The 13690-nt window shown below is 43.6% G+C and overlaps 1 protein-coding gene across 2 annotated transcripts in view; it reads right to left on the minus strand.

The window, feature by feature from the left end:
* The window catches only part of a1cf (APOBEC1 complementation factor), a 30227-nt gene extending 22711 nt beyond the window's left edge, over positions 1-7516 (minus strand). For both annotated transcript variants that reach the window (XM_002935425.4, XM_002935424.4), the window contains exon 1: positions 7411-7516. The gene's annotated coding sequence lies outside the window, so the exon portion shown is untranslated. The remainder of the gene's footprint in view (positions 1-7410) is intronic.
* Between the last annotated feature and the right edge of the window lie 6174 nt (positions 7517-13690).

The raw sequence follows: 13690 nt of genomic DNA on the forward strand, positions 1-13690 counted from the left end.
CCCAAAGGTGTGTAATTATGTACTGGGGGTTGCTCTGCTATCCACAGGGGAGGAGGAGGCATATGGAATTTAAGGGTATATCTTAATATGACATAATTCTTTCACATATGAATGCTGGTTGATATCCCCACAGTAAGGACCAAGCATTTGGGATTTTGCTGTGCTACCACCATTGTGATAAAATGGGTGTGGTTTGAAGTGGGTGTGGTTTCAAAAAGGGGAGTGGTCAAAACTGGCTTCCATTAGCGGCCCTCCACCATGTATGCTAGAGAAATTTCGGCCCTCGGCACCGTAGAAGTTGGACAGCACTGGTATAGTGCAAAGAAATACTCTGCTATAGTGCAAGGAAGAGCTATGGTATAGTGCAAAGAAATACTCTGCTATAGTGCAAGGAAGAGCTATGGTATAGTGCAAAGAAATACTCTGCTATAGTGCAAGGAAGAGCTATGGTATAGTGCAAACAACTACTCTGCTATAGTGCAAGGAAGAGCTATGGTATAGTGCAAAGAAATACTCTACTATAGTGCAAGGAAGAGCTATGGTATAGTGCAAACAACTACTCTACTATAGTGCAAGGAAGAGCTATGGTATAGTGCAAAGAAATACTCTACTATAGTGCAAGGAAGAGCTATGGTATAGTGCAAACAACTACTCTACTATAGTGCAAGGAAGAGCTATGGTATAGTGCAAAGAAATACTCTACTATAGTGCAAGGAAGAGCTATGGTATAGTGCAAACAACTACTCTGCTATAGTGCAAGGAAGAGCTATGGTATAGTGCAAAGAAATACTCTGCTATAGTGCAAGGAAGAGCTATGGTATAGTGCAAAGAAATACTCTGCTATAGTGCAAGGAAGAGCTATGGTATAGTGCAAAGAAATACTCTGCTATAGTGCAAGGAAGAGCTATGGTATAGTGCAAAGAAATACTCTGCTATAGTGCAAGGAAGAGCTATGGTATAGTGCAAACAACTACTCTGCTATAGTGCAAGGAAGAGCTATGGTATAGTGCAAAGAAATACTCTACTATAGTGCAAGGAAGAGCTATGGTATAGTGCAAACAACTACTCTACTATAGTGCAAGGAAGAGCTATGGTATAGTGCAAAGAAATACTCTACTATAGTGCAAGGAAGAGCTATGGTATAGTGCAAACAACTACTCTACTATAGTGCAAGGAAGAGCTATGGTATAGTGCAAAGAAATACTCTACTATAGTGCAAGGAAGAGCTATGGTATAGTGCAAAGAAATACTCTGCTATAGTGCAAGGAAGAGCTATGGTATAGTGCAAAGAAATACTCTGCTATAGTGCAAGGAAGAGCTATGGTATAGTGCAAAGAAATACTCTGCTATAGTGCAAGGAAGAGCTATGGTATAGTGCAAAGAAATACTCTGCTATAGTGCAAGGAAGAGCTATGGTATAGTGCAAAGAAATACTCTGCTATAGTGCAAGGAAGAGCTATGGTATAGTGCAAAGAAATACTCTGCTATAGTGCAAGGAAGAGCTATGGTATAGTGCAAAGAAATACTCTGCTATAGTGCAAGGAAGAGCTATGGTATAGTGCAAACAACTACTCTACTATAGTGCAAGGAAGAGCTATGGTATAGTGCAAAGAACTTGCAAGGTGTGCAAAATATAATATATATTGCATTGCTGTAGAAAAATAATTTAAATCATTTTGGTTTTTAATCTGATTTTTAGAATACATTTCTGTTGTGATTTTCCTGCGTCTCGGTCTCCGAATAGGAGCATTTGCCGAAGGATTAGCTGATTGGCACCTAGTAACCTGGTTACAGTTTCTATGGGCAAGGTAGCTAAATGATGTTTGTCCTGTGTAGATCAATATAGTCTCTGAGAGTATTGACTTAAGCGCAAGCCCATATGGTAATGGGAGTCATTGTCTGGAATTATTTGGAGCCTACAGCTAGATTCCCATTCCTTCTGCACTTGCACACAAATCATTGCTATCCATTGTATATAGATATATAGATATGTAGGTGTGGATTCAGCTATGAATGCTTTCATTCACACTAGTCATAAATAAAACTGGGTACATAGACTGTGCAAAATCAAACATGTTTCTAATATATATCTATAAAGACTGGAGTGAGTGGATGTCTAACATAATAACCAGGACACTACTTCCTGCTTTCAGCTCTCTAACCTCTTAGTTAGTCAGTGACTTTATGGGGGGCCACAACTATTCCATTCTGATCCTTAGCACACAGGTCAGATTCAAAGCAAACAGTTATGTCCCACATGTCCCCCCCCCCCCAAATCACTGATTGGTTACTGACTGCTAACAGCTGAGAGAGCTGCAATGGAGGAAGTAGTGTTCTGGCAATTATGTTAGATATCCACTCACTCCAGCCTTTATAGATTACATTTATATTTATCAGTCTGTGTGTATAGTCACAGAACACGTTGCACAGCTCTCCTATTATCTGCCTTGTTTACTTTTAGCAGGGACAACGCTAGGGACAAACACACGTGCCAACTTGCACATACGAAAATGCCACATGTGTACCCATGTTGTGCATACAGTTAATCTGTTGAGTGAGTGAAAAACAACACCCTGCCTGCATGATACTAGTGAAGCGCAAAATTTTTCGGCAGGCATGGATTTGCTGCAAAATTCCTCATTGGTCAAATTTTGACCAATTTGGCTGATAATCTGCATCATTCGCTACAATTGTGGCCCTAAGGGCAGTGGCACACAGGAAGATTAGTCCCCTAAATGCCATCCCACTGGCGATATACATTCAAGCCGGTGGGATGGCATATCGGGGAGATTTGTCGCAGGCGACTAATCTCCCCATCTACCATGGCCCTTAGGGCTCTGGCACACGGGGAGATTAGTCGCCCGCGACAAAACTCCCTGTTCGCGGGCGACTAATCTCCCCGAGTTGCCTTCCCCTGCCATCCCACCGGCGACAATGTAAGTCGCCGGTGGGATGGCACACACGGCAGCGCGATTTCGTGCAAATGGGCGAAAAAGCCTCGCGAGTCTTTTTCGGCAATTTCCCAAAATCACGCCGCCGCGAGTGCCATCCCACCGGCGATTTACATTTCGTGCAAATTGCCGAAAAAGCCTCGCGAGTCTTTTTCGGCAATTTCCCGAAATCGCGCCGCTGTGTGTGCCATCCCACCGGCGACTTACATTGTCGCCGGTGGGATGGCAGGTGAAGGTAACTCGGGGAGATTAGTCGCTCGCGAACAGGGAGATTTGTCGCGGGCGACTGATCTCCCCGTGTGCCAGAGCCCTTAGGGTGAAGAAACACAGAGCTACTAGTAGCAGCTTCTTGTTGTGGCTACTAAAATAGACAATGCTGATCATTTACTGATAATTGTCTCTACGTGTGTTTTAGCAGAGGCAATTCTCAGTATTCTCTATGGCAGGGGATTTTATGGGGTTAAGTAGCCGTGACAAGTAGCTACTAGTAGTGTGTCTTCACCCTGAAGCTAATAAATGCAAGTTACTGGCCTGCAATGATTCTATTTACCAGAAATGTTTATTATGGACCCCAGTATTATTATATAATCCAATAACCTTATAAGCCATAATTATCCTTTCACCATAGAAACTGGTGGCACCCATGTCCAAACAGCACAAAAATACCGGCACAACAGGACTTAATTTAAGCGGGATAAACCCGGCTGATTTTTAATAGTAGCAAACCATATAACGTTTCGGGGGGCACGCCCCTTCGTCAGACATCCATGTCCAGACAGAAGATATTTCAGGCCAGTGATGGGCCCTTAAAGACTTATCTACATTAAGTCTGTCCAACTGGTGGCCCACGGACTAAATGTGGCCCTCCAATGTATTTCTATGGGCCACTGTCTGTCTATAGGCTTCATAGACTGCTGTATATAACATCATCAATTTGATATCATTTGGCCCAAAGTAGTTTGACAACTCGCTGGCTCATTACAAGAGAAGGATTGGACAGCGCTGACCTACAGAGATTTGTTTCTGCTTATGTACTTTTAGTATGTTATAGAACGGCCAATTCTTAACAGCTTTTCAATTGGTCTTCATTTTTTAATTGCTATAGTTTTTGAGTTAATTGCCTCCGTCTGGCTCTTTTCAGCTTTTGAATGGGGGTCACTGACCCGGTAGCCAAAAAAAACAGTTTTTCTATTAAGCTACAATTTTATTGTTATTACTTTTTTATTCATTATATTTCTATTCAGGGGCTAATTATCTTCCGGTCTCCCATTCACGCCGCTGCTTGTTTGCTCAGGTAATTTGTACCCTAGCAACCAGATAGCTGCTGAAATTCCAAACTGGAGAGCCGCTGAACAAAAAGCTAAATAATTAAAAAAAAATACAAATAATAAAAAAGACCAATTGCAAATTGTTTTAGAATATCACTCTGTACATCATACTAAAAGTTCAACATGGCGAACACCCCCTGTAAATCCTTTGACTTTGGTCACATGACCTTTGATGTCATTATCTTTACAACAGGTAGAAATAATAATAATTATTATTATTGTTAATAAAGAAGAAGAATGATGGAAGATATTACACAATATAATAAGCATTTTGTACATTTCGGCCCCTTTTCAACTCCTGCATTTTTAAATCCATTTAACCCACAAAGCTTTTTGTTGTAGGTCCCTCTGCCTTTTCTATCTTATCTACCATCTCAGCTCATTCTACGCAGCGATATCTCCTGCCTGTGCCAATCACTTTGTACAGTGTGACCTTTCCTACCGTGACACTTTCCTTTAACTTAGTGCATTCCCCTGATAATCATTACTCTGGTTGGTACTACCCAATGAGAGCGCTGCACCAGGTGCAGACACAGCCAGCATGGGACCCCCTGTGCAGAGACCATGGAAGAGCCCCATCAACATGAGCTGATATAAATCATATATTTGGCAATTTTATTTTAGAAAATTATTTTGTATCCATTGCTGAGAACCCCGGTGCAGCTGCAACATCTGTCTAGGCATAGACCAGGGGTCCCCAATCTTTCTTACTTTTGAGCCACAGTCAAATGTAAAAAGACTTGAAGAGCAACACAAGCACCATAAAAGTTCATGGAGGTGCCAAATAAGGGCTGTGATTGGCTATTAGGGGCCTCTATGCACACTATCAGCTTACAGGGGCTTTATTTGGTAGGAAATCTTGTTTTTATTCAACCAAAACTTGCCCCCAAGTCAGGAATTCAAAAATAACTCCCTGGTTTGGGGGCACTGAGAGCAACATCCAAGGGGTTGGGGAGCAACATGTTACCCCCCGAGCCACTGGTTGGGGATCACTGGCCTAGGGTAAATGTCTGCCTCCTTCACTTCTAAAGGTCCCCATACACTATAAGCCAAGCGAGCAGATCTTCACCCGATATCCCCACCTACGGGTGGGCGATATCGGGTAGCAAGTAGCTAAAAAAAAAAAAAATCTGATTGTTTGGCCTACTATCGGCCCGTGTATGGGGACCTTAAGGCAGAGGAGATCTCTGGCAATAGAGGAGGCCTAGGGGCATTAGATTGGGCAGCACTTAGATATATACCACTAATATATAACAGTTATAATACTCTTTGCACTTTCATTTTTGTTTTATATCTTAGGGGCCCCTCTAATGCTGGGGTCCCAGAACTAATGCTCTGCCTGGCCTAGTCTAAAACCCTGATGCTTTAGGTTTCCCATACCATCATGGTCATTTATTTATATAGACCAGAAAATTATGCAGTGGTTTGCATTAATTCATTGATCCCCCACCAGTGGCTCGGGGACAATATGTTGCTCCCCAACCCCTTGGATGTTGCTCTCAGTGCCCCCAAACCAGGGAGTTATTTTTGAATTCCTGACTTGGGGGCAAGTTTTGGTTGGATAAAAACAAGATTTCCTACCAAATAAAGCCCCCTGTAAGCTGATAGGGTGCATAGAGGCCCCTAATAGCCAATCACAGCTCCTCTATGAACTTTTATGGTGCTTGTGTTGCTCTCCAAGTCTTTTTACATTTGACTGTGGCTCCCGAGTAAGAAAGGTTGGGGCCCCCTGTATTAATTTATAATCGTCATGGATCAGATAATCGAATTACAACGATGGGTGGTGCCCGATCCAACGGGAAAATCAAACCTGCCCAATCAATACCTGGTCATTTTTCAGCCTGATATCAGTAGGGAAGGCCCATCAGGGGTCCCCCTGCATGGGCAGAATCAGTCTAAAAGACTCATATCAGCAGCTTAAATCTGCTTTTGTATGGCCACCATAAGAATAGGATGAAAAGGCCCTACTGGCAAGAGCTTACAATCTAAAGGGCATACCTTGAATAAAGATAACCAGTTGCCTGGTCCCCCACTAGGTGGTGCCTATAAAGTTCACCCCTGGTCATTGCACCCTTGGGCCTCAAGCACCTCCTTGACGTTACTGCATTCTCTAAATGGCAACAATAAATAAGGCCTTGGTGAATGATGATTACCCTAATGACAGAGGGTTAGTCTGGAGACACAGGCAAGCAAGCACCAAACCATGGTAAATATGAGCTCCCAGCATTCCCTTCAGCTCTCTCTCCAGTACTGCAATAGCCGGAGAGCACAGTGAGTTACTGTGGAAAGTAGTGGGAGCAGTTTAGTGACACCCAGAGGCGCCCAGGTTGCCTGTCCTTGGCACCCAGGTGACTGAGTGCATTGCCGGATATATGATACGGGATCCTTCGGACAGTGAACATATGCACTTATTGATTGTGTAGCCCGGGGTTCTTATCTCTGAATGAATGCTTATTTAAACTAGCACTCTTTGTGCTTCTGCAGAACAATACGGCCATAAAAAAGCACAAGCGTCCTACAGACACACATATACACACACAAAGGCAGGAGTGCCAGCCTTGCACACTTTCTGCATGGCATTTTAACATGGATAATGTTGCATTTTTGTCTCAATATCTGCACCAATAGTCACTGAACCCCCACGAATATGTCAGAAATGACATACGGCAGACACCACTCCTCAGCGAGTGGGTTATCTTGCAAGACATTTTGGGAAATCATATGCTGGGCATGACATCTGGAAGGATCTCAGTAACTAGCTAGCTATAAATAGTTTATATATATATATAAATACTTAATTTGCACATGAGTTAGGGACCCCCCAATCCCCCAACAGTCACATGTGCCATTTTGCCTGTATTTACCCCACCTTGAAGTAATGCCCAGTGCCAAATGAAAACACATGGCAGCCATATTTTCACTTTCATTGCTGTGAAATCTCTGTAAAATATTTGTACATAATGTTTGGCTTGAGATACGGGCTCGGCTCACATAAACCGTGAAAGGAAACAGGAATGGAAACACTCAAACTGCACCCAAGTCCCTTAGAAACACCACCCAGGGAGGCACCCAAGCAAACTGCCCCCGTGCACCCGGCGGAATCAAGTTATACTGGGGAGAAGCAGCCTTACCTGGCTGAGCAATTTCACAGATCACCACTCGGAAACGTTCTCCTTGATTATGGTGAATTTGTGACGTGTCCCTCTGGTTATTTCTTAATCATATCAAACTCCAAAGGTTCATTGGCCATAGTGGTTAAACGTTAACCCGGCCTATCTCCCAGCTACATGCAGCCCTTTGACCAGATAATTAAGTACACCTCAGGCAGCATCCTCCCGGCCCAGACACATTTACCAGGCTGAAAAAAAGACACAATAGAACCTGCAAGTCAAATATAGAAACCTGTAAATGGCCTTTTATTATTGTGCATTCTTTTATTTTTCATATAAACACCTCATATACAGAAAAATACACTACTCTGCTTTACAGTACCATTGTACCAGCAGTGCAAATACAGAACCTCTCAGTGTCCCAGCAGGACAAATACAAAGTCCCAGTTTGCCAGGAGAATGAATACAGAACTCCATAGTGTCCCAGCAGGACAAATACAAAGCCCCAGTTTGCCAGGAGAATGAATACAGAACCCCACAGTGTCCCAGCAGGACAAATACAAAGTCCCAGTTTGCCAGCAGAATGAATACAGAACTCCATAGTGTCCCAGCAGGACAAATACAAAGCCCCAGTTTGCCAGGAGAATGAATACAGAACCCCACAGTGTCCCAGCAGGACATACACAGAACCTCACAGTGTCCCAGCAGGACATATACAGAACCCTACATTGTCCCAGCAGGACATATACAGAACCCTACAATATCCCAGCAGGACATACACAGAACCTCACAGTGTCCCAGCAGGACATAAACAGAACCCCACAATGTCCCAGAAGGATATACACAGAACCCCACAGTGTCCCAGCAGGACAGATACAGAACCCCACAGCGTCCCAGAAGGACATACACAGAACCTCTCAGTGTCCCAGCAGGACATACACAAAACCCCACAGTGTCCCAGCAGGACATACACAGAACCCCACAGTGTCCCAGCAGGACATACACAGAACCTCACAGTGTCCCACCAGGACATACACAGAACCTCACAGTGTCCCAGCAGGACATACACAGAACCTCACAGTGTCCCAGAAGGACATACACAGAACCCCACAGTGTCCCAGCAGGACATACACAGAACCTCACAGTGTCCCAGCAGGACAAATACAGAACCTCACAGTGTCCCAACTGGGCTTCAATTTTCATTTTTTTTTATACTTTTGGAATTACTTTCCCTCTTCTTTTAACTTTTTCCAGCATTCAAATAGGGTCACTGACCCCAACAGCCAAAAAGACTTTGTGAGGCTACAATTTTATTGTCATTATTACTTTTAATTACTTATCTTTCTATGTATGGCCTCCTATATTAATATTCCAGTTTCTCTTTCAAATCATTGTCTGGTTACTAGGTAAATTTGACCCTAGCAACCAGATAGTTGCTAATAACTGGAGAGCTGCTGAACAGAAAGCTAAATAATACAAAAACCACAAATAAAAAAGAATGAAGACCAATTGCAAATTGACTCAGAATAGCACTCTACATTTTATAAAAGTTTATTTAAAGTGAACAACCCCTTTTAACAGTGAAATATGTAACACCCACCTGAGATTCAGTACATGGACTAAATAAGAAATAGATCAGTCAGAGCCATACACAGCAGCACTTGGATTACTGAAATGGTTTCAACAGATCTGTAAGTAAACAATCAACTTTCCCCCACTTTAGCAAAAAAAACATTGTCCATCTTTGCTTTGAAAACTTGGCCAGTCAATGACCCTGAAGCCTTCAAGATTTCATCAGTGCTGGACTTGTCTGTTAGGATAATAGGGGAATCATTGACAGAGTGAGGACATACAGAGGGACACGCTCTGAGTAGAGAGGGGAGAAGAGGATTATGAGAGCTGTGAGGGCACTTTGTGTATGGAGGGGAGGAGAGATACGTCAGCACTCTGGGTACGAGGAGAAGAAGAGCAATATTAGCTCTGAGCAGACCAGTGTCGGACTGGGACCCAGGGGCCCACCAGAAAACCTTTCACTATAGGCCAACTCTCCAAACTATTCCCCCCCCCTTTTCCTCACTCAACCTCTTTATTCTCCTAGTCTCTTTTATTTACATGCTATCATCTGTTCTTTCATCTATTTCTCCTCTTTGTTCCCATTCAGAAATAGGGAATGACCATGAATTAGGCCAAATGGTCAGGAGCAGGAGGGCCCACTGACACTGGGGCCCAGCGGGAGTTTTCCTGATGTCCTGGTGCGGGCAGTCTGACACTGGAGCAGACCCTGGGTAGGAAAAGTTGTAGACGAATGTCAGCTTTAAGTCTACTTTAAATAGAAAGAAGAAAAGACGAATGTCAGCTCTGGGTCTTAGGAGAAGAAGAGAAGAATCTTAGCTCTGAGCAGACCCTGGGTAGGAAGAGATGTAGAAGAACAGCAGCTTTACGTCTACTTTAAATAGGAAGGAGAATAGACAAATGACAGCTCTGGGTCTTAGGAGAAGAAGAAGAAGAAGACGCAATGTCAGCTCTGAGCAGAACCTGAGTAGGAAGAGATGTAGAAGAACAGAAGCTCTATGTCAGCTCTGGGTCGGAGGAGGAGAAGAAGACGCAATGTCAGCTCTGAGCAGAACCTGGGTAGGAAGAGATGTAGAAGAACAGAAGCTCTATGTCAGCTCTGGGTCAGAGGAGGAGAAGAAGAAGAATGTCAGCTCTGAGCAGAACCTTGGTAGGAAGAGATGTAGAAGAACAGAAGCTCTATGTCTACTTTAAATAGGAAGAAGAATAGATGATTGTCAGATCTGGGTCTTAAGAGAAGAAGAAGAGCAATGTTAGCTCTGAGCAGACATTTGGTAGGAAGAGATGCAGAAGAATACCAGCTCTATGTCAGCTCTGGGTCTGAAGAGAAGTAGAGGAATCTTGGTGCTGAGAGCACTCTGACTCTGAGTACAGAGGGGAATAGGAGAATGCAAACTTTCAGTCTACTGTGGGTAGGGGGAGAGAAAGGATTCCAGCTCTTGTTGACTTTTGTTATTCATTGGGACAAGGGCTTGTAACATGGTGCACAATTACTTTTATAGTAAATAGCCAGATTAACCCACTGTTGTTTACCTTTGAGTTAACTTTTAGTACCTAGTAACCAAGAAGCAGTTTTGAATGACAGGGTGGTAAATGAATAGAAAAGGACCTGAATAGAAAAACAAGTTATAAAAAGTTACAGCTTAATTGGCAGACATTAGCATGGCTTCTCCAATTTTAGTTGTTTGCACAAGTTCCAATATCATTGTCACCAATGCTGTACAAGAATGAGCAGGCTGCTTGGCCCACATCTACTGCCTACTGCCTCTTCTCTCCATACCAGGTGGTTCTGTGGATCACAGGTATCTAACACAGGAGCCGGCTTGCATTAGGGGTTTTAACTCTCTATACACTGGCTCGATGCCTGGCGAGGTACCACAAGGGTGCAGCCCCCTTCCTTATGCCACATCGGAGCCTTAGCCGCGTTACTTTCTCATCAATTTATGTTTGCAAAATGTGAAATGTAGGTCATGCACACTCAATAGTTATTAATGGAATGAAAACCTTATTCTTTACCATAGAAGAAAAAGGGGAAATATTACCCTTTTTAGGGCTGAGCAGCAATCTGTGGGTGGTAGGAGCACCTAATTAAAGATTAGATATAGAGCCAACCAACCACACTCTTCCTCTCCTCACTAACCTTTTCTCTTGCTTCCGCAGTTTCTAGCATACCCTCTCTTGTTAATTCACTACTTTTCTGTCTGTGTCCTTTCTATTTATCTCTCTGTGTGCTCTCCCTCATTTCCTTTTGCCTCTCGTTTTCTGTCCTTCATCCCTTTCTGTCTTCCATTTCTTTTCCCCCCCTACCTTTCCATTTTTTCAATTCCTCTATTCATCTTCCCATCTGTCTTTTAAACCATAGTCTTGGGGTTAGGAGGCGGAAACAGTAGTTAAAATTCCATATTAAAGAGCGACAGACCTCAACAAAAAAAGTAAATTAAAAATCACAAAAAAATAAAAGCACCATTGCAGGTTACCTTACAATATTATTATATCAACAAGTGAGTCACTGCATTATTTAATGCTCTTCCTTTGATTGTTTTCAATTTTTTTCCCAGTCCACTGACTGGGCATATTAAGACACCAAAGGATTTTTGGATTTGTGGTTGGAGCCATCTAGTGGTAAAATAAAGAACTACTTTTATTCTGTGCACCTCTCTAGATAGCTTGTTAATTGTGTATGTGTGTTTGCTGGAGTGCATTGTGCAAAATCCTAGGAAATACTTTATCTGCAATAATAGGCAATGACAACATTGTGGTTATTAGAATTCTCATTTTCCAATTTCAGCAGTGATCCTACTGGCATATTGAGGGGTACTGCAAAGCTTATTGTCCATTAAATGCAGCGATCTTGCTTGTTTCATTATTTATTTAGGGTTAAAGTAATGCCTAACATCAATTTTCTAAAGAAGGTAAATACAACTGCTTAGTTTGGCATTTTAATACACCCAAAATTGGACATATTTTACTGGATAATGCATTGAATAGTATATATGACCCAGTACAAGCAAAATATATTCAATACACACTCTACCTTTTTGTCTTGTTATGGTTGAACGTGACTCATTATGGTTGAACGTGATGGACGTATGTCTTTTTTCAACCCAACTTACTATGTGTCTTACTATGTGTTATTGATCATAGGGGTTTTTTGTCCTCTGTAGTCTGTAGTGTAGGAGGTAATTTACAAAGAGATATTTACTCTGCAGGTGTATGGGCCCATTTTAGCCAAAAGTATCCAGACGATCCCTTTGAAACACTCACTGCACCTGAACTATTCATCATTGGGAGCTCCAGGATTTGGAGGATACCATATGTCTTTTCTAAATGCATAATGCTGCTGTTTTGGTGGGGGCAGGAATAATGGCCTGGGGCCAGGTTTCCATGGTTTGGGTCCCTGGTTCGAGTACAAACAAACCAGGTGCAATGCTATTCTTGACCATTCTCTGTTTCCTACCTTGTGGAACTGTTTGGGGAAGGCCCCAGGGCCCATAATTAGGGGGCACTAGGCATGTATAGCTTCTTCTGTGTACCCCAAATCCAAGCCCTCCTCCCCCCCACCAGCAGTTATTATCCCTGGGTTGCCTAGGGCACCTATCTGGTTGCCTAGGGCAGTGTTTTTCAACCTTTTTTGGGCAAAGGCACACTTGTTTCATGAAAAAAATCACGAGGCACACCACCATTAGAAAATGTTAAAAAATTTAACTCTGTGCCCAGCAGCAGTGCCCCCCTAGTACACTGGTGCCCAGCAGCAGTGCCCCCCTAGTACACTGGTGCCCAGCAGCAGTGCCCCCTTAGTACATTGGTGCCAAGAGCAGTGCCCCCCTAGTACATTGGTGCCCAGCAGCAGTGCCCCCCAGTACATTGGTGCCAAGAGCCAGCCCCCCTAGTACATTGGTGCCCAGCAGCAGTGCCCCCATAAGTCAGTGTGCCCCGTGGCCCCCCCTAATACATTGGTGCCCAGCAGCATTTTACTTCTGCTCTTCGGCGGCTTCAGCAGCATCTTCCCCTCACGTGCGCCGCCTCTGCACTTCTGCCTACACGCGACCGCACACAGGCCCTTTTATAACGTTGCGCCCCGTGCGTACTGACGTCACCCATACACACGGGGCGCAACCAATGACAGGGCCCGGATTTTATTAAAGGGGAAAGTAAAAATTGCGGCCCTGCCTACGGCACACCAGGCAACATCTCGCGGCACACTAGTGTGCCGCGGAACAGCGGTTGAAAAACGCTGGCCTAGGGCACCTATCTGGTTCTGCCCAGCTTTGGAGGGCCCTTTACTGTTTTAGCCCAATGCATAAAGCCAGGTCCATCTGGAATGTGTTTGCTGAAGAACAAATGGAAGAACTTGTCTGACCTGCACAGAGCCCTGAACTTAACCCAACTGAACCCTGGGATAAATTGGAACCCTGACTGTAAGCCTGGCCTGATCCCCAACATCACTGCACAACCTCCTAATTCTTTTGTGGCTTATTAGGAGCAAATCCCACCAACAATGTTCCAACATCGAGTAGAAACCCTCTCCAAAAAATAAAGGCTATATTGCCCCACAAGGAGGAGCAACTTCATATTAACCCCTTTGCTTGGGAATGCTGGACAGGCAGGGGTCCGGGAAATCTTGGCTATATAGTGTAGCTCTAATAGGACAACTGCACAAGATTAATGAAAGGAACCTTTTGATTGGTTGCTCTAGGTCACTACAGTTTGGGCATTTCCTACAGTGTGT

This window comes from Xenopus tropicalis, chromosome 7, assembly GCF_000004195.4.
Source record: "Xenopus tropicalis strain Nigerian chromosome 7, UCB_Xtro_10.0, whole genome shotgun sequence".
NCBI lineage: Eukaryota > Metazoa > Chordata > Amphibia > Anura > Pipidae > Xenopus > Xenopus tropicalis.